Below are 23,516 nucleotides of genomic sequence, written 5' to 3' on the forward strand. Positions count from 1 at the left end.
TGAGAATGTCTTGAAGGTCCTTGTTGGAAGACAGGTCCAAACCCCTGTGGCGGAGGACTGAGGCCAACATGCTCCTATACCCTTTAATCGTAGATGTTGAAAGGGATCTCTCATTCCTAAGATGAAGAAGGAAGTCAGCTATTTGGATCACAGAGGTATTGGTAGAGGATATTGAATTGGCTCTACACCAGCTTCGGAAGACCTCCCACTTAGACTGGTAGACTCTACGAGTGGAAATTCTTCTAGCTCTGGCAATCGCACTGGCTGCCTCCTTCGAAAAGCCTCTAGCTCTAGCGAATCTTTCGACAGTCTGAAGGCAGTCAGTCGAAGAGCGTGGAGGTTTGGGTGCAACCTGTCTACGTGTGGTTGACGTAGAAGGTCCACTCTTAGAGGTAGAGTCCTGGGGAAGTCGACTAGCCATTGACGTACCTCTGTGTACCATTCTCTTGCAGGCCAAAGGGGAGCAACCAGCGTCAGCCGTGTCCCTTCGTGCGAGACGAATTTCTGCAGAACTTTGTTTATAATCTTGAACGGAGGGAATGCGTACAGGTCGAGATGGGACCAGTTCAGAAGAAAAGCATCTACATGAACCGCTGCAGGGTCTGGAACAGGGGAACAATAAAGCGGAAGTCTCTTGGTGATGGAGGTGGCAAACAGGTCTATGGTAGGTTGACCCCACAACGTCCAAAGTCTGTTGCACACACTCTTGTGGAGGGTCCATTCCGTGGGAATGACCTGATTCCTTCTGCTGAGGCGATCCGCTGAAACATTCATATCGCCCTGGATGAACCTCGTGACCAGAGTGAGGTTTAGACCTCTTGACCAAATGAGGAGGTCCCTTGCGATCTCGTAAAGGCTCCTCGAATGGGTCCCTCCTTGCTTGGAGATGTAAGCCAAGGCTGTGGTGTTGTCTGAATTGACCTCCACCACTTTGCCTAGCAGGAGGGACTTGAAGTTCAACAGGGCAAGATGGACTGCTAACAGTTCCTTGCAATTGATGTGGAGTAATCCTTGTTCCTTGTTCCACACTCCTGAGCATTCCCGTCCGTCCAAGGTCGCACCCCAGCCCGAGTCCGATGCATCCGAGAAGAGATGAAGATGGGGGGTCTGGATGGCCAATGATAGACCCTCCTTGAGAAGAAGATTGTGCTTCCACCACCGGAGAGTGGTCTTCATCTCTTGGTTGATAGGGATAGAGACTGCTTCTAGAGTCGAGCCCTTGTCCCAATGAGCTGCAAGATGGAATTGAAGAGGGCGGAGGTGGAGTCTCCCCAGCTCGACAAACAGGGCCAGAGATGAGAGGGTCCCTGTGAGACTCATCCACTGTCTCACTGAGCAATTGCTCCTCTTCAGCATGCTCATGATGCACTGTAGGGCTTGGTTTATCCTGGGGGCCGATGGAAAAGCCCGAAAATCCCGACTCTGAATCTCCATTCCCAGGTACACAATGGATTGGGAGGGAATGAGTTGAGATTTCTCTAAATTGACTAATAGACCTAGGTCTCTGATTAGATCTAAAGTCCAAGAGAGGTTCTCCAGACAACGACGACTCGTGGAGGCTCTCAACAGCCAGTCGTCTAGGTAGAGGGAGGCTCTGATGTTCGATAAGTGCAGGAATTTCGCTACATTCCTCATCAGATGAGTAAAGACCATAGGAGCTGTGCTTAGGCCAAAACACAGGGCTTGGAACTGATAGACAACCTTTCCGAAAACGAATCTCAGGAAAGGTTGGGAGTCTGGATGAATGGGAACGTGAAAGTATGCATCTTTCAAGTCCAACGAGACCATCCAGTCCTCCTGTCTGACCGCTGCTAAGACCGACTTGGTCGTCTCCATAGTGAACGTCTGCTTGGTGACATACTCGTTGAGAGACTGACGTCCAGCACCGGTCTCCAACCTCCTGTCTTTTTGGCCACAAGAAAGAGACGGTTGTAGAAGCCCGGGGATTGATGATCCCGGACTATAACCACTGCCTTCTTCTGCACAAGTAGCGACACCTCCTGTTGCAATGCTAGCCTCTTGTCCTCTTCTTTGTAGTTGGGAGAGAGGTTGATGGGCGATGTGGTCAGAGGCGGTTTGAGGCAGAATGGAATCCTGTAACCGTACCTCAGCCAACTGACAGACTGTGCGTCTGCACCTCTCTTCTCCCAGGCTTGCCAGAAGATCTTGAGCCTGGCACCTACTGTTGTCTGGAGAATCTGAGAGTCAGTGCTTTCCCTTTGATGTCCTGGGTCCTTTCTTAGACTTGCCCCTGTGAGAGACTGGACGGGAGCTTCCTCGGCTGGGGGCTCTACCACGAAAGGGCGGTATGAACCTAGTGGCCGGGGTATCAGCCACTGGAGAGCGATAAGTCTTGGGGACAGAGGTGGTAACCTTAGACTTACGAGCCGATGAAGCTACAAGATCGTGCGTGTCCTTCTGTATCAGGGCAGCCGACAAGTCCTTAACTAGCTCCTCGGGAAAGAGGAACTTTGAGAGTGGAGCAAAAAGGAGCTGTGACCGCTGGCACGGTGTAATGCTGGCTGAGAGGAAGGAACACAGTTGTTCTCTTTTCTTCAACACCCCTGATACAAATAACGACGCTAGCTCACCCGATCCATCCCTGATAGCCTTATCCATGCAGGACATAATCAACATGGCAGAGTCTTTGTCCGCAGAAGATGTTTTCTTGCTGAGGGCTCCCAGGCACCAGTCGAGAAAATTGAACATTTCGAACGCTCTGAACAACCCTTTCAGAAGATGATCCAGGTCTGAGAAGGTCCAACAACCCTTCGAGCGTCTCATCGCAGTCCTCCTAGGCGAGTCCACCAGACTTGAGAAGTCAGCCTGGGCAGAGGCAGGAACTCCCAAGCCTGGTGCTTCCCCTGTGGCATACCAAACGCAACCTTTCGAAGCGAGCTTCGTTGGAGGGAACATGAAGGAAGTCTTGCCCAGGTGTTGTTTAGACTGAAGCCACTCCCCTAAGGTCCTTAAGGCCCTCTTGGAGGATCTAGCTAGGACAAGCTTAGTATAGCTCGACTTAGCTTGTTGCACGCCTAGCGAAAACTCAGATGGAGGAGAGCGGGGAACAGCAGAGACGAAGTGGTCAGGGTAAAGCTCCCTGAGTAGAGCCAAGACCTTTCTAAAATCAACAGACAATGGAGAAAGCTTAGACTCCTCCACGTCTGATGAGGGATCAAGATGTGCCTCCTCATCATCCGACACTTCATCAGCAGAAGGTAGCGAAGGAAAAGGACCAGAATGCTGAACCGCAGAGTCAGAACGGGTAGGAACAACAACAGAGGTTTCCTCAACTTGAGGGAGAACCTGAGGTTCAGACTGCATAGGTTGAACAACAGTCGGAGCAGAAGGCAGGTGCAAGGGTGAAGGAGGTTGACTCCTAGCAAGAGTTGCACCCAAGGATTGCACCAGCTGAGCGGAGGACGGAGGCGGAGTAGTCCGTTCCTGTTCCTGAGAGATGAGTGGAGCATGAGAAGGTTGAGGCTGCGCAGAACAAGGTAAAGTTCTAGCAAGCTGAGGCTCCTGAGGCGCAAGTGCATGGTGTAGATGAGCTTGCCTAGATGAGGGTTGAACTCGGTGCAGCGCTGGTGCAGCAGACAGACTCACGGAGGGGAGAGGTTGTTGTACCCCAACCGAGAGTTGCACCACTGGTGGAGCAACAAGGGGAGGAGGAGGAAGAGTGTAACTCTCCTGATCCCTAAGCAGAGATTGCCTTAAAGAAGGCTGAGGCTGAACAACACTGTGAACAGCAAACTCCGAAAGTGGTTCAATATCGTACGCCTGGCAGATGGTGCTGCGACCAGGCGGAGCAGGTGCAGGCTGGGCGAGCACAGGCGGAGCAGGTGCAGGCTGGGCGAGCACAGGTGCAGCGAGAACAGGTGGAGGGAGTGCAGGCGGAGCAGGTGCAGGCTGGGAGAGCACAGGCGGAGCAGGTGCAGGCTGGGCGAGCACAGGTGCAGCGAGAACAGGTGGAGGGAGTGCAGGAGGTGCAACACTCTCAGCCCGACATTCACGCATTAAGTCCGAAAGCTGAACTTGCATGGACTGAAGCAGGGTCCACTTGGGGTCGGCAGAAGCGATAAAAGACTGAGGTAAAGTCACAGTCGGGGTCTGTATAGGCAGAACCTTACTCCTCTTGGGCGGAGTACTGTCGATCGATGACAGAGGCGAGTCGGAGCTGAGCCAATGACTGCAACCTGGCTGAGCACTCGCTGACTGAACTCTACGTTTCAGCGGTCTCGAGACCTGAGACCAACGTTTCTTCCCTGCATGAAGATCAGCGGACGAGAAGACGGGCTCAATCGTCTGCAGGTGGGAGTGACGGTCTAAGGAAGACACGCCCGCAACCACCGAGGATAATTCTGTGCGCCTAACAAGGCCTGTCGAACCCTTAAGCCCTTCGACATTGCTTCTCCCCTGGGCATGGGAGCTTGCAAGAGGTCCCGGACTGGGAGGACGACTGGCTCGCACAGAAAAATCCTCACGCACCACACTGGCACCACTAGCACTTGGCACTGCACAGACACTAGCACTCGTCACAGCACTGGCACTATTTCCACCCACTGCACTCTTGACCTTCAGTTCTTTAACCTCGGCCATCAGAGACTTATGGTCACTTACCACTGATTCTACTTTATCTCCTAAAGCCTGAATAGCACGCAAAACAGTTGACATATCAGGCGGAGGGCACACAGTAGGTTCGGGGGTAGCCACTACAGGGGTAGGAAAAGGTAGGGGATCATGAGGTGAGGAAAACATAGAAGAGTGAGAAGAACTTCTCCTAGCTCTAGTTCTAACTTGGATGAATATTTTAAAAGACGTACAAAATCCAATTCCGAAAGTCCGGCGCACTCCTCACACCGATTTTCTAATAGACAGGGCCTGTCCCTACAGTCAGAACAAGCGGTGTGAGGATCTACCGAGACCTTCGGAATACGCCTATTGCAAGACCTACATCGTCTATGGGAGGGAGCTTGCGAAACGTCAGACATCTTGTTTCAAAGAGTAAGTCAAAGGGTGATCCAAAAAACAAGCAAAAATTCATTAACCGTTAATCAGAGTTTATAAAAAAGCTAACTAGCTAATATAAAAAGGATTCCAGTATGCGACAGCCGTTAATCTAAGAGAATACTTCACCAAATATCCATGAATAAACTCGAAGACCATGAGCGTATCCCAGAACGTCTAGCCGGAAGCACGACAGAGGAATAATTGAGGAGGTGTAAACAACAAATGATTGAGTACCTGGCCACAGGTGGCGCTGGTAAGTACACCCCCTTCTAGTATTGTGATAGCTGGCGTATCCCTCCATAGAATTCTGTCGGGCAACGGAGTTGACAGCTACATGATTATCGGGTAAGTTTAATATTGAAAATAACATTTTTCAATATTAATCTTACCCGATAATCATGTAGCTGATTCACACCCAGGGAGGTGGGTGAAAACCAGTGTACATGTATATCAAGAAGCTAAGTATCCCGTATTTCATATTATCAGTTATTCAAAATAACAATGAAATTATAAGTACCTGGTAAGGAAGTCGACTTGAGCCATTACTCTGCCTTTAATAAGTTCGTCTTCCTTACTGAGCGCAGCGTTCCTCTTAGGAGGCTGAACAACTCTAAGGTGCTGAAGTATCAAGGGCTGCAACCCATACTAAAGGACCTCATCACAACCTTTAACCTCGGCGCTTCTCAAGAAAGAATTGACCACCCGCCAAATCAACAAGGATGTGGAAGGCTTCTTAGCCGACTGTACAACCCATAAAAAGTATTCAAGAGAAAGGTTAAAAGGTTATGGGATTATGGGAATGTAGTGGCTGAGCCCCCGCCTACTACTGCATTCGTTGCTACGAATGGTCCCAGGGTGTAGCAGTACTCGTAAAGAGACTGGACATCTTTGAGATAGAATGATGCGAACACTGACTTGCTTCTCCAATAGGTTGCATCCATAACACTCTGCAGAGAACGGTTCTGTTTGAAGGCCACTGAAGTAGCCACAGCTCTCACTTCATGTGTCCTTACCTTCAGCAAAGCAAGGTCTTCTTCCTTCAGATGAGAATGTGCTTCCCTAATCAGAAGCCTGAATAGTAAGAAACTGAGTTCTTAGACCTTGGAAAAGAAGGCTTCTTGATAGCACACCATAAGGCTTCTGATTGTCCTCGTAAAGGTTATGACCTTTTTAGATAGTACCTAAGAGCTCTAACTGGGCAAAGTACTCTCTCCAGTTCATTCCCAACCAAGTTGGACAGGCTTGGGATCTCGAACGACTTAGGCCAAGGACGTGAAGGAAGCTCGTTTAGCAAAAACCGAGCTGCAAGGAACATGTAGCCGTTTCAGATGTGAAAACTATGATCCTGCTGAAGGCGTGGATCTCACTTACTCTTTTAGCTGTTGTCAAGCACACGAGGAAAAGAGTTTTTAATGTGAGGTCCTAAAAAGAGGCTGATTGGAGAGGTTCAAATCTTGATGACATAAGGAACCTTAGGACCACGTCTAGATTCCAGCCTGGAGTGGACAACCGACGTTCCTTGAGGTCTCAAAAGACCTAGGGAGGTCCTGTAGATCTTTGTTGGTGGAAAGATCCAAGCCTCTGTGGCGGAAAACCGCTGCCAACATACTTCTGTAACCCTTGATCGTAGGAGCTGAAAGGGATCTTACTTTCCTTAGATGTAACAGGAAGTCAGCAATCTGGGTTACAGTGGTACTGGTTGAGGAAACTGCATTGGTCTTGTACCAGCTTCGGAAGACTTCCCCTTGAGACTGATAGACTCTGAGAGTGGATGTTCTCCTTGCTCTGGCAATCGCTCTTGCTACCTCCTTCGAAAAGCCCCTAGCTTTTGAGAGTCTTTCGAAAGTCTGAAGGCAGTCAGACGAAGAGCGTGGAGGTTTGGGTGTACCTTCTTTACGTGAGGTTGACGTAGAAGGTTCACTCCTAGAGGAAGAGTCCTGGGAATGTCGACCAGCCATTGCAGTACCTCTATGAACCATTCTCTCGCGGGCCAGAGCGGAGCCAACCAACGTCAGCCGTGTCCCTTTGCGAGAGGAGAACTTCTGAAGTACCCTGTTGACAATCTTGAACGGCGGGAATGCATACAGGTCGAGATGGGACCAATCCAGCAGAAAAGCATCCACGTGAACTGCTGCTGGGTCTGGAATCGGAGAACAATACAACAGGAGTCTCTAGGTTATCGAGGTAGCGAACAGATCTATGGTTGGCTGACCCCACAAGGCCCAAAGTCTGCTGCAAACATTCTTGTGAAGGGTCCACTCTGTGGGGATGACCTGACCCTTCCGGCTGAGGCGATCTGCCATGACATTCATATCGCCCTGAATGAACCTCGTTACCAGCGTGAGCTTTCGATCTTTTGACCAGATGAGGAGGTCCCTTGCGATCTAGAACAACTTCCACGAAAGAGTCCCTCCCTGCTTGGAGATGTAAGCCAGGGCTGTGGTGTTGTCAGAGTCCACCTCCACCACCTTGTTAAGCTGGAGGGACTTGAAGTTTATCAAGGCCAGAAGAACCGCCAACAACTCCTTGCAATTGATGTGAAGTGTCCTTTGCTCCTGATTCCATGTTCCCGAGCATTCCTGTCCGTCCAAAGTCGCACCCCAGCCCGTGTCTGATGCGTCCGAGAGGAGACGGCGGTCGGGTTTCTGAACAGCCAAAGGTAGACTTCCTTGAGAAGAAAGCTGTTCTTACACTACGCGAGAGTAGACCTCCTCTCTTCGGAAACAGGAACTGAGACCGTCTCTAGCGTCATGTCCTTTATCCAGTGAGCAGCTAGATGATACTGAAGGGGGCGGAGGTGGAGTCTCCCTAACACGATGAACAGGGCCAGCGATGAAAGTGTCCCTGTTAGACTCATCCACTACCTGACTGAGCATCGGTTCCTTCTCAGCATGCTCTGGATGCATTCTAGGGCTTGGAAGATCCTTGGGGCCGACGGAAAAGCCCGAAAAGCTCGACTCTGAAGATCCATACCCAGGTAGACAATGGTCTGGGATGGGACGAGCTGGGACTCCTCAAAATTGACCAGGAGGCCCAGTTCCTTGGTCAGATCCATAGTCCATCTGAGAATCTCCAGACAGCGACGACTTGTGGGAGCTCTTAAAAGCCAGTCGTCTGACGGAGCCGGACACAAGATCATGGTACTGCTGCACAGTCTGTGAACTGTCAACCATGGGGAAGCGAGGAAGTACAGTGACAACCCGAAGCTGTCTAGACTGTCTGGGTCGTACAGACAACTCCTTATCGGGTTGCTGAGGTTGCCGCACTGCGTCACAACAAGTCACTTCTGCTGGTTGTTGAACGTCTTCCCAGTGACACACTGACTCCGTAAACAAAAAATCCTCTAACAAGGACTAAGCTTGGACTGCATGTCTTGCAACACAGCTCAAGGTCTATGGGAGCAGGTGTGGTAACAGACGGGGTTAGCGACTGAAGTGGAACCATTACCTTCCCTGGAAGCATGTTATGCTTAAATAAAAGTCCATAGGAGGCTACGCAGCTAAAGGCTCCTCTCCAAATGACAGAGTCCTCAAGGGAATATCAGAAGGAGGGAGAAAAGCACTTTCTCATCTACAGGGACCATATCCGAGAAAAGCTAAGTTCTCTCAGTGAGGGTTTCACTGGTGCAAAAGCAGCAGACTAGAAGGCAACGTTATGAAACTGCTTGACAGTCTAGTGAGTTGGCAACAACCAAAGATGTGTGACTGAGAAGCATGCGGTAAGGTATGCAGAGCATGCTGTATGTAGAGCATGCTGTAAGGTAAGCAGAGCATGTTGCATGGCGTGTAACATTTCTCAGAAATTCCATGACCAGTGCTAGATTGAGTAATATCGCATTACTGTCCATTGAAAGTGCACGTGCCGAGGGAATTGATTTAGACTGTTTTGTTGATGAATTTGATAGCCGGCATGATAATCGTAGAATTAAGCTGCACTAAATATACGTACTATAATCTACTTCACCTCAGGAAAGGGAAACTCGCCCTGTTGGCAACACTGCATTACTTCATGCATGCTTGCATGGGGTTTTAATATCAACATAATATTTACATTACATTCATAACTCATGATTCATTTTTGTTTTGAAGATATTTTTGCCATATTTTTGCGATTTTGTTAAAAATATATTGCAAGGAATACATATATATATATTTTTTTTTTTTTTTTTTTTTTTTTTTTTTTTTTTTAAGTAATACGAATAACCTCCATTATCATAATGTTTGTGTAGGCATACATGTATATGTTTTACAAATGCAAGTTATGAAGGTAATGAGGTGTTATTATTGTCATTTGTTATTTCAAAGTTGAATGGGAAGAGGCTCAAGCTGAGGAGAAAGTGGCAGATGCATGCGTTGAGGTGGCTGACTCATAGCATGAGGTTCCTGCCTCAAGAGTTGCGCTTGCCTCAAGGGTTGAGGTGGCTGCGCAGAGAGAGGCTCTTGTCTCACGAGTTGAGGTTCTTGAGGTGTGAGCTGCGAGAGTTGAGGTAGCGGCTGCGCAGAACGCAGTTCCTGTCTCACGAGTTGAGGTTCTTGAGGTGCTAGCCTCGAGAGTTGAGGTTCTCGCCTTGAGGAAAGTGGAGGTAGCAGCTGCGAGAGCTGAGGTGGCTGGCTCAAGGATGGTAGAGGTTGTCGTACCTCAAGAGGTTGCTGCCTCGAAGAAGGTCTAACTGCAAGAAACTCTTGCCTCAAAGGAAGAGAAGGTTGTAAGGCATAAGACACTTGTTCCCATTGTTGAGGTTGCCTTAAGGAAGGTGGAGGTTGCTGCACAACGCTGGTAACTGGCAACTCCCAAAGCGGTAGCTCACGCATGGAGGTAGCTTGAGGAACCTCAACTTCGTACGTCTGGCAGATTGTACTGCGCAGAGGAGGAGGAGCGTTCGCAGGAGGAGGTGTATTAACCTTCTCTGCCTGAAACTCCTGCATCAACACCGCAAGCTGAGACTGCATTGTCTGCAGCAAAGACCACTAGAGTTTAAGAAAGACAACAACAAACGGAGCTACTGTCCGTTGAGACTGAGGGTCTAAAACAGCTGGTGCGGCAACAGACGGAGCTACTGCCTGTTGCGATACCACCTTGCCTCTCTGGGAGGTGTGCAGTTGTCGTACTGCAGCAAGTCCGAACTGACCCAGGGCTAATGGCTACACCTAGGAGTTGGACTTGTGCGGAAGGGACCGACCTGCACTTAAAAGCTGCAAGATTTGGTCCATGGTTTCTGCGAGAAACCTCTTCCGCAGACGAGGAATAAAAGGGCTCTCTCGTCTTTGTGTGGGTGGGGTGATCACGTCGGCAACGTGTGTAGATACACCCGAAACCACGGAGGGAAAACGTCTGTTCGTCGATCAAGGCCTGCTGAACCCATAAGTCCTTTGACATTACTTCTCCCCTGGGCTTGGGAGCTTGTAAGAGGTCCCAGACTAGGCGAACAACTGGCACGAACAGACGAACCCTCGAACGCAACACTGTAACACTTTGCGCTTATCACTTATCACTTTTGATTTTCTGTTTGCACTTATTTCACTGAACTCGAAACTTTAAGTGGTTTGTACCTGAAACACGCAATTCTATCCTTCCTTAAAAGTTAGTAATTGCGAAAACAGAATTACAATGTAACAGAAAAATCTAATGAAAGATAAATAATTCAGTGGCTGGAAAGAGACTAAACACTAGATCAAATAAACTACGTTTAAAATCTCTCACCGCATAAAGCTTGAGAACAAGAATAAAACTCTAGAAACGTTTACCTTCTTCCCCTAAAGAGACTAGGGAGAAGAGCAAAAACGATAACAACGTTACTCGCTTGAACGAAACGTTTATCCTCCTCCCTCTCCCTCCGTCTCTATCTCTCTCTCTCTCTCTCTTGACTTAGAACCTGAGAGAAGAGCCCAATCATATATATCGTTAAAACATATTATTGTTAAAGGAAAAAAAACTGAAAGATTTCCCAATTAAAACCATTAAGCTAAGAAAGAATGAACAAAACGCTAGAAACGGTTTACTCTTACTGCAACGTGACACCGTGAAAATTCTCTCTCTATCGTAACGATAGAGCGCAAGTTGAACGTTCTGAACGTCAACAACTGCAGAGACAAAACAAAACGTTAGTTCAACTTTGAAAACAGTACGAGACTATCAAAGAAATTCTTTCAAAAACATTAAAATAGCATAATATGTTAACAGGTAAAACCGAAATGACAGGCTCAATGTTAATTAACTTCGGTACCAAGAAAAGACCGCCTACTATTAGGAAAAGTCGAATATAAACAAATATAAAAATTAATTTTAATAAGTTTATAATAAAAGGAAGTTAATCGAAGAGGCCTATAAAAGGCGGAGAGAAATAAAATAAATCTATAACTTTTGTTAAGCAAAATTAAGAAAGAGAGTCTATACTCTCTTAGACACCAACACTTCTGTCTAAGGGAAGGGTCGGCCATTTAAAAGTGAAAGAGAGTTCATACTCTCTTCGTCACCATAATTAATCAAATTAATTCCAAAAGCTAGCTAAGCTAATGATAAAACTTCCTGAATAGCGAAAGCTAAACTCTAGAGCAAATACATCACCAAATCGTGAGCAAAAAACTCCAGAATCAACAGCGTATCCATGTAGGTCTAGCCGGAGGCACGACAGAGGAAAAATTGAGGTGGTGTCAACAAGAAGTACTGCAGTACCTGGCCACAGGTGGCGCTGGTGAGTACACCCCCCTCTTGTATAGCGATCGCTGGCGTATCCCTTCCGTAGAATTCTGTCGGGCAACGGAGTTGACAGCTACATGATTATCGGGTAAGATTAATATTGAAAAAAATAAAACAAAAATCATTAGTACACATTCATTCCCCCGGGAAGGCTCAGAAGAGGAATCCCGAGGGAAAGGAAAACAAGAATTACAAAACAGGCACGTGCCCTCACAACCACTTACACTCACGGAAGGAGAGCTGTAACCAAAACAGAATTATAACAATTATAATTATGTAACTATGTAATTTAAAAAATGAATGAACACTAAAGAAAGAACGAAAACCCCGAAAGGAATCGTTCTACAAAGCTGAAAAATTAACAAATACAATTAGATTCATAAACTAATCGAGACAGAACGTACGGCGTAGCAACCGCCCCACACGGGAAGGAAGCTACAAAAAGGCGTAGTAACGTAGTAAAAGGGTGAACGACCTCAAGAGAGAGAGAGAGAGAAAGACCGAAGTCAAACTCGATCGCAACCCATAAAATTACACCGTGGTGGCCTAAACTGCCGAGGGCCCCACGAAGATATCGTACACTACACACAATTCTGAAAAGGAAACTTACTGATTTCTATACTCAAATATATATACAAACATGAAAAAATGTTTACATATATATTGAGTAAAAGAAAAGTAAGTGATTAAGTAAAGACAAAACAAACAATGGCTGCCAAGCGAGGAGAAAGACAGAGACGTCTGTCCCAGTCCGAGCAAAATGTGAAAGTGAGCTTCACTGGTGTGTGAGGGGGGGGGGGGGGGGAAAGGGGTAGCTAGCTACCACCCCCCCCACCGGCTAACTAGCGCGGGGGTAATACACCCTTGTTAAATTCTAATGGCTCGCCATTTCAGCTACGCTAAAAGGTAAACCCAATGTAAATAGCGTGGTTTGTATTTCGGTTACAGAACAATTGTATTTTTCCTAATTATACAAACATAGGTTCTTTAACAGGAGATTGATTCAAACGCAGGAGGAACTTGGCACTTTAAACTTATATTGAGGTGTTAGAAGTAAAGTAACTATCAGCTAGTCACTGAGAAGCCCCTTGCCGGTGCACTGAACAGTTACTTTCATTGTATCTGGAACGTTTCGGGGCGGTGACGGAGGGAAGTTGAGTTAAAGCAATCGGGTTTGGGCAGTATCTTTCTACCATGGAGGTGACGGCGGGAAGTTGAGTTAAAGCAATCGGGTTTGGGCAATATCTTTCTACCATGGCACTTCCCCAATTTTGGGAGGTAGCCGACATAAAAAAAGAACAGAAGGGGATTTTTTCTCATCATTCTTCTTTGCCTGAAGAGGGATGCAGCCGAGTTTGGGTGATATTGCTAAGGTGCCGCAGACGACCCTTCCCCGTTATCCACCACAAATGAGGCTTAATATGCTGACTCCCATACTGTCAGTACCTTAGCGGCCACCAAGGTGACTCGAGGTACAGTACAGTTAGGAAAAGTACAAATTACTTTTAAAATTTCTGATTTGTAACTACATGAATACAATCCTTCATCCTTTAATAGGAGACTCATTCTTAGTCACAGAAGAAAGTCTCTATTACCTGGCTGGTTAAAATCCTGAGATCGCTTATCTCAGACCTAACAAGGTGCGCATAATAGCATCCAGGACACCTCGCAAACAGTGTCAAAAGTACTGTGAGGTTTACGGCCCAAGCAAAAAAGGCTGTTGCAAAAGTAAATATCTTTTTTCTTAAACAAGTAAGTCTGTCAAGTAAGGCAGAAACAATTTGATGGGTTTGCCTGTACATATCCATCCTCCCCCACGTATAGAAGATGGTGGAATGAACACTTCTACTTAACATAAATAGAAAAGCTGCTACCTAAAAGTGAAGCTTACCTGTATCAACATCCCTCCAGCTACAAATAATTCCAACAGCTTTATCCAAAGGGAGTGGAAGAAAAGATGGAAAGGTCCAGATCCTCTCACTCTCGACCTAGAATTACATTGCAAACACTACCTTAGACATGATACTTTTGGTCCTGTGAAGGATCTAGGGTTGCTACACCATGTTCTCGGAAATAATCACTTGTCAAAGTAGAAACGTGTCTAAAGAGGCGTGAGTGTATTCCCGCAAATAATGCGCAGTAAACGTAGTCCAACGCTTCCACACTTCAGCATATAAAACTTGAGTCACAGAGAGATTTTTCTTAAAAGGCTTGAAGAGCCCAAACTCCTCTGATCTTATGGGTGCGCACCTTAAAATATTCTGATCCGCCAGGAATCTAAGGCGTAATGCACTGGTAATACTGTAGTCTTCTGCAGTCTAAAGGAGATTCAATTTTAGGTAACTTTTTGTTACTCTACCAGTAATTAAGAACAGGTTTGGTAACCTGGGATCTCTTAAGGTAGCATCTTAGAACCGTTACGGGACACAAAATTAAACGTCCTCTGCAGTGAAAACCTGGCATCCCGGAATGAAAGAAGGAATATGAGAGTCTGTGTTATTCGCCTATCTGCTTCGTTAAAGCCAAGCCAAGCAGAAAAATGACAAATTTATAAGTAATTTGTATTTTTCCTTCCTCCAAGTTTGTATGGATTGATTGATTGACAGAAAACTTTCAATCAATCAATCAATCCATACAAACTTGGAGCTATTAATAGGAATATACTTTCGACAAAGCTAAAAGACGAGCCATGATAATTTTAGCGAGGGATAACCACCCCAACCGCTAGTTAGCAGGGAGAGGTGGGGATGGTCAATAACCAGCAAGTCCTCCCGCGTGTGTAGAAAATGGGAACTTCTTCCAGTTTTCTGACCATTCGTAAGATAAGGGTGCGGTAATACAAAAGCTGTTTCTGTTGTTTTGTAAAACCTCTACAAAAGAACAATACCTAACGGCCCCACCTAACCTAACCTATATCCCGTGTCCCTACATTGCCATATTGTTAATCCTTACCTAACAGGGGGCTAACACCTTCCTGCGACCCCCTTTATATTGCTGTATTCTTAGTTGGGAGCCTTTGTATATCAGCGGCCAGTTCCTCACGCATACATTAAAAATGTTATTTTCATTAGTAAAATAAATTTTTGAATATACTTACCCGATAATCATGTAGCTGTCAACTCCGTTGCCCGACAGAATTCTACGGAAGGGATACGCCAGCGATCGCTATACAAGAGGGGGGTGTACTCACCAGCGCCACCTGTGGCCAGGTACTGCAGTACTTCTTGTTGACACCACCTCAATTTTTCCTCGGTCCACTGGTTCTCTATGGGGAGGAAGGGTGGGTCAATTAAATCATGATTATCGGGTAAGTATATTCAAAAATTTATTTTACTAATGAAAATAACATTTTTCAATATTAATCTTACCCGATAATCATGTAGCTGATTCACACCCAGGGAGGTGGGTGAAAACCAGTGTACATGTATATCAAGAAGCTAAGTATCCCGTATTTCATATTATCAGTTATTCAAAATAACAATGAAATTACAGTATAAGTACCTGGTAAGGAAGTCGACTTGAACCATTACTCTGCCTTTAATAAGTTCGTCTTCCTTACTGAGCGCAGCGTTCCTCTTAGGAGGCTGAACAACTCTAAGGTGCTGAAGTATCAAGGGCTGCAACCCATACTAAAGGACCTCATCACAACCTTTAACCTTGGCGCTTCTCAAGAAAGAATTGACCACCCGCCAAATCAACAAGGATGTGGAAGGCTTCTTAGCCGACTGTACAACCCATAAAAAGTATTCAAGAGAAAGGTTAAAAGGTTATGGGATTATGGGAATGTAGTGGCTGAGCCCCCGCCTACTACTGCATTCGTTGCTACGAATGGTCCCAGGGTGTAGCAGTACTCGTAAAGAGACTGGACATCTTTGAGATAGAATGATGCGAACACTGACTTGCTTCTCCAATAGGTTGCATCCATAACACTCTGCAGAGAACGGTTCTGTTTGAAGGCCACTGAAGTAGCCACAGCTCTCACTTCATGTGTCCTTACCTTCAGCAAAGCAAGGTCTTCTTCCTTCAGATGAGAATGTGCTTCCCTAATCAGAAGCCTGAATAGTAAGAAACTGAGTTCTTAGACCTTGGAAAAGAAGGCTTCTTGATAGCACACCATAAGGCTTCTGATTGTCCTCGTAAAGGTTAAGACCTTTTTAGATAGTACCTAAGAGCTCTAACTGGGCAAAGTACTCTCTCCAGTTCATTCCCAACCAAGTTGGACAGGCTTGGGATCTCGAACGACTTAGGCCAAGGACGTGAAGGAAGCTCGTTTAGCAAAAACCGAGCTGCAAGGAACATGTAGCCGTTTCAGATGTGAAAACTATGATCCTGCTGAAGGCGTGGATCTCACTTACTCTTTTAGCTGTTGTCAAGCACACGAGGAAAAGAGTTTTTAATGTGAGGTCCTAAAAAGAGGCTGATTGGAGAGGTTCAAATCTTGATGACATAAGGAACCTTAGGACCACGTCTAGATTCCAGCCTGGAGTGGACAACCAACGTTCCTTTGAGGTCTCAAAAGACCTAGGGAGGTCCTGTAGATCTTTGTTGGTGGAAAGATCCAAGCCTCTGTGGCGGAAAACCGCTGCCAACATACTTCTGTAACCCTTGATCGTAGAAGCTGAAAGGGATCTTACGTTCCTTAGATGTAACAGGAAGTCAGCAATCTGGGTTACAGTGGTACTGGTTGAGGAAACTGCATTGGCCTTGTACCAGCTTCGGAAGACTTCCCCTTGAGACTGATAGACTCTGAGAGTGGATGTTCTCCTTGCTCTGGCAATCGCTCTGGCTGCCTCCTTCGAAAAGCCCCTAGCTCTTGAGAGTCTTTCGAAAGTCTGAAGGCAGTCAGACGAAGAGCGTGGAGGTTTGGGTGTACCTTCTTTACGTGAGGTTGACGTAGAAGGTTCACTCCTAGAGGAAGAGTCCTGGGAATGTCGACCAGCCATTGCAGTACCTCTATGAACCATTCTCTCGCGGGCCAGAGCGGAGCCAACCAACGTCAGCCGTGTCCCTTTGCGAGAGGAGAACTTCTGAAGTACCCTGTTGACAATCTTGAACGGCGGGAATGCATACAGGTCGAGATGGGACCAATCCAGCAGAAAAGCATCCACGTGAACTGCTGCTGGGTCTGGAATCGGAGAACAATACAACGGGAGTCTCTAGGTTATCGAGGTAGCAAACAGATCTATGGTTGGCTGACCCCACAGGGCCCAAAGTCTGCTGCAAACATTCTTGTGAAGGGTCCACTCTGTGGGGATGACCTGACCCTTCCGGCTGAGGCGATCTGCCATGACATTCATATCGCCCTGAATGAACCTCGTTACCAGCGTGAGCTTTCGATCTTTTGACTAGATGAGGAGGTCCCTTGCGATCTAGAACAACTTCCACGAATGAGTCCCTCCCTGCTTGGAGATGTAAGCCAAGGCTGTGGTGTTGTCAGAGTCAACCTCCACCACCTTGTTAAGCTGGAGGGACTTGAAGTTTATCAAGGCCAGATGAACCGCCAACAACTCCTTGCAATTGATGTGAAGTGTCCTTTGCTCCTGATTCCATGTTCCCGAGCATTCCTGTCCGTCCAAAGTCGCACCCCAGCCCGTGTCTGATGCGTCCGAGAGGAGACGGCGGTCGGGTTTCTGAACAGCCAAAGGTAGACTTCCTTGAGAAGAAAGCTGTTCTTACACCACGCGAGAGTAGACCTCCTCTCTTCGGAAACAAGGACTGAGACCGTCTCTAGCGTCATGTCCTTTATCCAGTGAGCAGCTAGATGATACTGAAGGGGGCGGAGGTGGAGTCTCCCTAACACGATGAACAGGGCCAGCGATGAAAGTGTCCCTGTTAGACTCATCCACTACCTGACTGAGCATCGGTTCCTTCTCAGCATGCTCTGGATGCATTCTAGGGCTTGGAAGATCCTTGGGGCCGACGGAAAAGCCCGAAAAGCTCGACTCTGAAGATCCATACCCAGGTAGACAATGGTCTGGGATGGGACGAGCTGGGACTCCTCAAAATTGACCAGGAGGCCCAGTTCCTTGGTCAGATCCATAGTCCATCTGAGAATCTCCAGACAGCGACGACTTGTGGGAGCTCTTAAAAGCCAGTCGTCTGACGGAGCCGGACACAAGATCATGGTACTGCTGCACAGTCTGTGAACTGTCAACCATGGGGAAGCGAGGAAGTACAGTGACAACCCGAAGCTGTCTAGACTGTCTGGGTCGTACAGACAACTCCTTATCGGGTTGCTGAGGTTGCCGCACTGCGTCACAACAAGTCACTTCTGCTGGTTGTTGAACGTCTTCCCAGTGACACACTGACTCCGTAAACAAAAAATCCTCTAACAAGGACTAAGCTTGGACTGCATGTCTTGCAACACAGCTCAAGGTCTATGGGAGCAGGTGTGGTAACAGACGGGGTTAGCGACTGAAGTGGAACCATTACCTTCCCTGGAAGCATGTTATGCTTAAATAAAAGTCCATAGGAGGCTACGCAGCTAAAGGCTCCTCTCCAAATGACAGAGTCCTCAAGGGAATATCAGAAGGAGGGAGAATAGCACTTTCTCATCTACAGGGACCATATCCGAGAAAAGCTAAGTTCTCTCAGTGAGGGTTTCACTGGTGCAAAAGCAGCAGACTAGAAGGCAACGTTATGAAACTGCTTGACAGTCTAGTGAGTTGGCAACAACCAAAGATGTGTGACTGAGAAGCATGCGGTAAGGTATGCAGAGCATGCTGTATGCAGAGCATGCTGTATGTAGAGCATGCTGTAAGGTAAGCAGAGCATGTTGCATGGCGTGTGGCTTATGCTGCATGGGATGAGGCTCATGCTGCATGGGATGAGGCTCATGCTGCTTAAAAGAAATCTGAACCTGACACTAATCTAGCTGTCCGAGGATTTACCTGGTGAGACATCAGTCTCTTTACCAGAGAGTTTTACCGGATTTCCCAGGGCCACCACGTGACACAATTGGTAGTAATTCATTCAAATTACCTCTAATGAGTCAATATGGATAAATATCAACACAACATCGTGTTCAAATAGAAATAAATTTCTACCTCATACTTGGGATCGAACACTAGCCCCTTCTAATGAAAGGCCAGGTCGAAACCAACCATGCCACGAGAGCCCATAGGATGTCGCATAGCATGAGGCTCCTGCCTCATGGGTTGAGGAGGATGCCGCATAGCATGAGGCTCCTGCCTCATGGTTTGATCCTGTGAGGTTCCTGCCTCAAGAGTTGCGTCTGCCTCAAGGGTTGAGGGGGTAGCTGCGCAGAGAGAGGCTCATGCTGCATAGACTGCGGTTCAAGTTGAATGGGAAGAGGCTCAAGCTGAGGAGAAAGTGGCAGATGCATGCGTTGAGGTGGCTGACTCATAGCATGAGGTTCCTGCCTCAAGAGTTGCGCTTGCCTCAAGGGTTGAGGTGGCTGCGCAGAGAGAGGCTCTTGACTCACGAGTTGAGGTTCTTGAGGTGCTTGCCTCGAGAGTTGAGGTTCTCGCCTCGAGGAAAGTGGAGGTGGTTGTTGCGAGAGTTGAGGTGGCTGCCTCGAGGGTAGTTGTAAAGCAAGATACTCCTGCCTCAAGGGTAGAGGAGGTTGTAAGGCATAAGGCTCCTGCCCCCATTGTTGAGGAGGTTGCTGCGTGGTAAGAGGCTCCTGCCTCAAGGAAAGTGGAGGTTGCTGCACAGCGCTGGTATCTGGCAACTCCCAACGCGGCAGCTCACGCATGGAGGTAGCTTGAGGAACCTCAACCTCATACGTCTGGCAGATTGTACTGCGCAGAGGAGGAGGAGCGTTCGTAGGAGGAGGTGTATAAACCTTCTCTGCCTGAAACTCCTGCATCAACACCGCAAGCTGAGACTGCATTGTCTGCAGCAAAGACCACTAGAGTTTAAGAAAGACAACAACAAACGGAGCTACTGTCCGTTGAGACTGAGGGTCTAAAACAGCTGGTGCGGCAACAGACGGAGCTACTGCCTGTTGCGATACCACCTTGCCTCTCTGGGAGGTGTGCAGTTGTCGTACTGCAGCAAGTCCGAACTGACCCAGGGCTAATGGCTACACCTAGGAGTTGGACTTGTGCGGAAGGGACCGACCTGCACTTAAAAGCTGCAAGATTTGGTCCATGGTTTCTGCGAGAAACCTCTTCCGCAGACGAGGAATAAAAGGGCTCTCTCGTCTTTGTGTGGGTGGGGTGATCACGTCGGCAACGTGTGTAGATACACCCGAAACCACGGAGGGAAAACGTCTGTTCGTCGATCAAGGCCTGCTGAACCCATAAGTCCTTCGACATTACTTCTCCCCTGGGCTTGGGAGCTTGTAAGAGGTCCCAGACTAGGCGAACAACTGGCACGAACAGACGAACCCTCGAACGCAACACTGTAACACTTTGCGCTTATCACTTATCACTTTTGATTTTCTGTTTGCACTTATTTCACTGAACTCGAAACTTTAAGTGGTTTGTACCTGAAACACGCAATTCTATCCTTCCTTAAAAGTTAGTAATTGCGAAAACAGAATTACAATGTAACAGAAAAATCTAATGAAAGATAAATAATTCAGTGGCTGGAAAGAGACTAAACACTAGATCAAATAAACTACGTTTAAAATCTCTCACCGCATAAAGCTTGAGAACAAGAATAAAACTCTAGAAACGTTTACCTTCTTCCCCTAAAGAGACTAGGGAGAAGAGCAAAAACGATAACAACGTTACTCGCTTGAACGAAACGTTTATCCTCCTCTCTCTCCCTCCGTCTCTATCTCTCTCTCTCTCTCTCTCTCTTGACTTAGAACCTGAGAGAAGAGCCCAATCATATATATCGTTAAAACATATTATTGTTAAAGGAAAAAAACTGAAAGATTTCCCAAATAAAAAGTTCCTTTATTAGAATTAAAACCATTAAGCTAAGAAAGAATGAACAAAACGCTAGAAACGGTTTACTCTTACTGCAACGTGACACCGTGAAAATTCTCTCTCTATCGTAACGATAGAGCGCAAGTTGAACGTTCTGAACGTCAACAACTGCAGAGACAAAACAAAACGTTAGTTCAACTTTGAAAACAGTACGAGACTATCAAAGAAATTCTTTCAAAAACATTAAAATAGCATAATATGTTAACAGGTAAAACCGAAATGACGGGCTCAATGTTAATTAACTTCGGTACCAAGAAAAGACCGCCTACTATTAGGAAAGGTCGAATATAAACAAATATAAAAATTAATTTTAATAAGCTTATAATAAAAGGAAGTTAATCGAAGAGGCCGATAAAAGGCGGAGAGATATAAAATAAATCTATAACTTTTGTTAAGCAAAATTAAGAAAGAGAGTCTATACTCTCTTAGACACCAACACTTCCGTCTAAGGGAAGGGTCGGCCATTTAAAAGTGAAAGAGAGTTCATACTCTCTTCGTCACCATAATTAATCAAATTAATTCCAAAAGCTAGCTAAGCTAATGATAAAACTTCCTGAATAGCGAAAGCTAAACTCTAGAGCAAATACATCACCAAATCGTGAGCAAAAACTCCAGAATCAACAGCGTATCCATGTAGGTCTAGCCGGTGGCACGACAGAGGAAAAATTGAGGTGGTGTCAACAAGAAGTACTGCAGTACCTGGCCACAGGTGGCGCTGGTGAGTACACCCCCCTCTTGTATAGCGATCGCTGGCGTATCCCTTCCGTAGAATTCTGTCGGGCAACGGAGTTGACAGCTACATGATTATCGGGTAAGATTAATATTGAAAAATGGACATTAAGTAAGCTAAACTTTCCCCCCTAACCTAACCTATAAGCCATGTCCTTAACTATTCTAAGTTGGACATATTGCATACAGGTGACCGCTATCATACATACACCCCCTTAGTCGCCTAAAGGGAGGCTAACGCCCCTATTCTTATTTGGCCGTCATCATACATACATACATGTGGCCGTGATCATTCATACACCCTGCCCTATTCTTAATCGGCCGTTATCATACATACATACTATGGTTCTGCGATCACACATACAAACATTAATCTCTAAGACCTGAATTATAATTTTACCAGTTAGTACATAGCCAAATACACTTGAAAGCATTAAAAAAAAGGCGTTTTTTTTCCTGGGTTACATTGCCCTGTAATACAGTACAATAATACCGTAAAATATTATTTTTACCAATGTAATTTAACGGGGAAGTGATTTTTACCAATGTAATTTAAGGAAGACGTTATTTTTACCAATGTAATTTAAGGAGGACGCGAGTTATCCCAATGTAATTTAAGGAGGACGTGAGTTTTCCCAATGTAATTTAAGGAGGACGTGAGTTTTCCAAATGTTATTAAGGAGGACGTTATTTTTACCAATGTAATTTAAGGAGGACGTTATCTTTACCAATGTAATTTAAGGAGAACGTGATTTTTACCATTGTAATTTAAGGAGGATGTGCTTTTCACCAATGTAGTTTAAGGAGGACGTTATTTTTACCAATGTAATTTAAGGAGAACGTGATTTTTACCAATGTAATTTAAGGAGGACGGAATTGAAACAAATCTGTCATTAGAACAGTAAATATTTAACCACATTTCAACCATACCTTGATTGGAATTCTTAGTCTCAGATGTACAATCAGGTCACTGTGTTAAATTTCTTTGATGGTATGATTCCTCCATCAAAAATTTTTAATATATTATTGGATTAAAGTTCAAAAAAAGGTTAAAATTTTGGAGATTTAACTCCAATTCCAGAATCTAAATTCCTCGTTGCTCACTTAAACACTTTAGTATTTATTGGAGAGTCTTGCCTTTCCAACGGCACCTCCTTTAGCTCTCCTCTTTATTCTAATTCTTTTTATTCTTTTATTTTCTTCTCTCATTCTTTCCACATCTGATATATATAATTCTTTTATTTTCTCTACGATTGTGGGAACATTAGTAGAAGAAGCAGAGTAGGTGAACATCTCTGTAGTCTGCTGTATTCTGTAGAAAATTCATTATCATTCATTTCCTCCAACAATGGCAGCATAGTTTACATACTTTTACTTCACACTTCAAAGGTCTTTCTAATATACATTTGGTATATAATTTACTTTTTTATTATTCCTTCTCCCTTAAATACAACATTTTATATTATTTCATTCTTTCACTCTTTGTATGACAGTTTAATTCTATCATTTTCCTCTCTCTTTGTTACTGAACACTTTGTGTGTGTGTGTGTGTGTGTGTGTGTGTGTGTGTGTGTGTGTGTGTGTGAAGACATATAGGCCACTATTAAGATCTCCTAATTTTTCTTATTTATGAAAAAAAATTAGGTGTAGCCTACAGTTTTAAACATCTTTTATAACATTGTGACTAAAATATGCATTTTCTCTTTTTTATTCAACCAAAAAATACAAATGTCATACAGTGGGACTTTAAAATAGGTAATAATTTAACCAGAGTTCTAGGGAATATTGTGCAATTATTAATTATTATACGCTGTTTATATATAAGGTTTAAAATCATCTATGATGATAATAAATTATCGGTATTATTGTAGTGTATTACAGGGCAATGTAGCCTAGGAAAAAAACTACTTTTTCTTATAGAAAAAAATACGCTAAATAATTTATATACATGTTTATCCCTAAACAAAATGCAATTAATACGTGATGCTTTATTCACAATATATGGTATTAAAAAGCCTTAATAAAACAAAATTAGTTAAGGAAGGGCAGAAATCCATTTTCTTTATAATAAAATTGAAAAAGAAAACGTACAATGAGCCTCAAAAGGGAAAACTATTCTATTATTACTTTATTTAGGATAGTCATATTGTAGTGACAAATCTTTTGTTGTTCTTAGTT

General features: G+C 45.4%; 1 long non-coding RNA gene across 1 annotated transcript in view; it reads right to left on the minus strand.

The window, feature by feature from the left end:
• LOC137622818 (uncharacterized) overlaps positions 1–22,404 on the minus strand; it is a 47,432-nt gene extending 25,028 nt beyond the window's left edge. The window contains exon 1 of the long non-coding RNA XR_011040483.1: positions 22,269–22,404. This is a non-coding gene — a long non-coding RNA (uncharacterized lncRNA). The remainder of the gene's footprint in view (positions 1–22,268) is intronic.
• Positions 22,405–23,516: the final 1,112 nt, after the last annotated feature.

The sequence above is a fragment of the Palaemon carinicauda genome, chromosome 29 (genome assembly GCF_036898095.1).
Source record: "Palaemon carinicauda isolate YSFRI2023 chromosome 29, ASM3689809v2, whole genome shotgun sequence".
Lineage (NCBI taxonomy): Eukaryota > Metazoa > Arthropoda > Malacostraca > Decapoda > Palaemonidae > Palaemon > Palaemon carinicauda.